Raw genomic sequence first — 3781 nt, 5'->3', positions numbered from 1 at the left:
TAGAAGAAAACATTTTTTTGGGCAACATGTCTGAACATCTTTAAAAACTTTTTTTTTTTTTAGGGATGCTTACCTTTCAAAAACGCGCTATATGTTAAGGAACAAATGACAACCAAACGTTTTTATAATATATAACTGCTGAATGTGTTCTTACCTGTGTGTGTTGGATCAGTTTGAGTTGGGATGCTTCTTCTTGCATGTGTTAAATGTTAGTTTGAGATGTTCAGTTGAAATCTCTCCTCAGCGTTAACGGTCACTCCACAAATTAGTCACGCCATCACTCAAAGCCCGCGCGCGGGAAACAGACTCGAACTCCCCAACGACCCGCCGCTCATCTGTCAAACCTTCAGCCCTTTTCTCGCATTATTTTCCACCATATATTATTCTTTCCTCGCGTCTTTTTCGAGTAGGCCGGGAGTGCGGTGGGTGTTTGAACTGGAAGCGTCTTGCCGTTGTTTTCTTTACTAAAACACCTGTACAAACAGCGGCTGCGCCAAGTGACAGCTCTCGTCCTGACAGCGGGAAGCGCGGACCCGCGACTCTAGCGAACCCGCGCGCTCCTGTCCGGACGGTCGCGTGCGCTCAATATTTGAAGTGCAATAAAATACTTCATTAATTAGCGACGCTTTGACCCTCAGTTATCGTCACCATTGCACAAAAACAATAATAGAAAAATAAATTAAGATTAATAACATGAATGACAATAAGCAAAATAAAAATAAAATAAAGCAACAATCACAATGTAGCCTACTATATATAGACCTACATATAAAAAGGCATATACATATTACTGATTACTTGTGTGCACATAAAACAACTTAAAGGCCTCTTCACACTAAGTTTTAATCGTTCTAAGTCTACAAGAATATGGAGTCTTTAGGGAAATTAACCATAGTTTATGGTATTTGTGCTAAAACTGGTAATCAATCCGCCAAAGAACATGGTTACTGCACTTTTACCATATTAAAACCATGGTTTTTTTTCCAACTGATAAAGGATAAAAACATTGACAGCCAATAAGAGTCCATCTGATTTTAAAGCGCAGGAGCATTTAAAGCTACAGACCACAAAACTACAGAGCTGATATCATTCATGGACACTAATTGTCATCGTTATAGTTATCGTCAGCATTGGGGGTAATGCATTACAAGTAACTTTATGTAATCAGATTACTTTTTCAAGTAACTAGTAACACATTACTTTTTCAATTTACAACAAAATATCTAAGTTACTTTTTCAAATAATACAAGTTTCACATATAAAGGGTTGAAATGAAAATGTTGTCATTTATTACTCACCCGTAAGACCTTCGTTCATCTTTGGAACACAAATTAAGATATTTTTTGATGAAATCCGATGGCTCCTGCATAGCCAGCAATGACATTTCCTCTCTCAAGATCCATTAATGTACTAAAAACATATTTAAATCAGTTCATGTGAGTACAGTGGTTCAATATTAATATTATAAAGCCACGAGAATATTTTTGGTGCACCAAAAAAACAAAATAACGACTTATATAGTGATGGCCGATTTCAAAACACTGCTTCAGGAAGATTCGGAGCGTTATGAATCTTTTGTGTCGAATCATGATTCGGAGCACCAAAGTCATGTCATTTCAGCAGTTTGACACGCGATCCGAATCATGATTCGACACAAAAGATTCATAATGCTCCGAAGCTTCCTGAAGCAGTTTTGAAATCGGCCATCACTATATTTTAAGGCACACCAAAAATATTCTCGTGGCTTTATAATATTAATATTGAACCACTGTACTCACACAAACTGATTTAAATATGTTTTTAGTACATTAATGGATCTTGAGAGAGGAAATGTCATTGCTCAGGCCTCACTGAGCCATCAGATTTCATCAAAAATATCTTAATTTGTGTTCTGAAGATGAACGAAGGTCTTACAGGTGTGGAACGGCATGAGGGAGAGTAATAAATGACAGAACTTTCATTTTTGGGTGAACTAACCCTTTAATGTATGAAATCTCATTTTATTACCAATGTCTTTGCTGCTGACCTTCAGTTATCTAATTTAATCATACTAATAAGCAAAAATTACTTTATATTAGATTTAGACATAAGAGTGTTGAACTTCCTTCTCCTGTTCTTCTTCAATCCAAAAGGTTTTTTTGAGCAGCGCCCTCTACTGTACAGGAGTAAATATGCATTTCTATCAGCCTGAGGCTTATTTATTTCAGTTTGGGTGTGAAAGAGCCATTACATTTGCCAAAAAGCCCAGGTGAGAAAAAGTAACGCAAAAGTAATGTAATGCATTACTTTCCATAAAAAGTAACTAAGTAATGCAATTAGTTATTTTTTTAGGGAGTAACACAATATTGTAATACATTACTTTTAAAAGTAACTTTACCCAACACTAGCTATCGTTGTAATTAGCTCTTGCTTCCCACAAAACAACATTTTTCTGTGCTATATATATATATATATATAGCACAGAAAAATGTTGTTTTATATATATATGCATCAATAGTTACTTACTATAATGTATAATAATAATTTATTATGTATCATTACAGAGTGAAAAGCTGAAGAGTGCAGTTAATATATGTCTTTCTCTTAGCGAAGGTCAAGTGAGGAACGATTCTGATCATGTGAAATAAATGGACACTGAAGTTTGGAGCTCATAACTCCACACGAGATGAAGTGACGAGCGCTGGACTCGTTCTGAACAGCTCGTGTGTAAGTGCTGTCAAGAGGAGACTATTTCAAGCGCAATTACTCACTGGCATCATGTTTCAGTAAATTACAGGCAGACATTTGAATGATATTAATATTGGACAATATTCCTGACCACATGTCTACATCCTCCTCCACATTAATACATCTTCTGACCGTGGGATTTGGAAAAGACATATTTTACTTTTCCAGAGGAATGAAGATGGAGAGAAAAAAAAAAACAGACATCCATGTCAACGTGTGTTGTGACATTTATTCCTAAACGGTACAACGCTCTACAACACCTGGACAGGCTTGAGTTTACAAATACATTCAGTATTTAAATAGAAATATTCAGAGGTCGTATAATGAAACTTCTCTAAGTAGAAGGATCCGGACGTCCCGTGGAAATGAAAACACTCACTCGCGCACAAACCAACAAATCACTCAAATAGAGTTTACAGGCGGCCGGCAAATATTCAACACAAGACGTCTCTGTGTGACTCCTGCTTTACTGCAGATTATTGGTCCAATATGATGCTCGTAAACATCAAATATCAGTCATGAACACGGAGGGGGAGAGTCACGTCCATGAATTTCAGATATTCGCTCTGGATTTGCCAAATAATAATGAAACGGGGAAACACTGTGAGTCAAATGAATCACCTTGAAGAGTTATTTATGTTGAAATGTGCTCAGAGTGGCCTTCTATCAAGGTACTTTCTTTCATAACAAACACACACACACAAACACACGTGTCTGCTCTAACCTTTGACCTCTGACCGGAGGAAGTCAGGCCTCCGTCGGTGCGAGCGAATTCCCCCGCAGCTGCGAGATCTCGGTTCGCTCCAGCAGCAGCATTTACACGCAACAATCCTCTATAAAACTGTCTCGACTTGCAAAAACACAGATTGAAAGGAAAAACTTTCACACATTAAAGCTTTTATGGAACACACAGTATCTAATTGGCAAATGAAAGAGGAGAAAAGTGTAAATTTTGTGTCCGTTTCACTGGTTCAGTCTGCGTTCAGAGTCCAACACGAGTCTTTCAGGATCACTGGCGCTCACGAGAGGACTGACGTGAGCACACACACACACA

General features: G+C 37.6%; 1 protein-coding gene across 2 annotated transcripts in view; it reads right to left on the bottom strand.

Annotated features, from left to right (window-relative positions):
- Window positions 1-2603: 2603 nt before the first annotated feature.
- The window catches only part of rab28 (RAB28, member RAS oncogene family), a 22953-nt gene continuing 21775 nt past the window's right edge, over window positions 2604-3781 (bottom strand). For both annotated transcript variants that reach the window (XM_067384100.1, XM_067384090.1), the window contains one exon: window positions 2604-3781. This exon is cut by the window's right edge and continues 134 nt beyond it. The gene's annotated coding sequence lies outside the window, so the exon portion shown is untranslated.

This window comes from Chanodichthys erythropterus, chromosome 1 (assembly GCF_024489055.1).
Source record: "Chanodichthys erythropterus isolate Z2021 chromosome 1, ASM2448905v1, whole genome shotgun sequence".
NCBI classification, from domain to species: domain Eukaryota; kingdom Metazoa; phylum Chordata; class Actinopteri; order Cypriniformes; family Xenocyprididae; genus Chanodichthys; species Chanodichthys erythropterus.
Note: the sequence above shows the minus strand (reverse complement) of the source record. Positions and strands in the feature narration are given on the sequence as shown.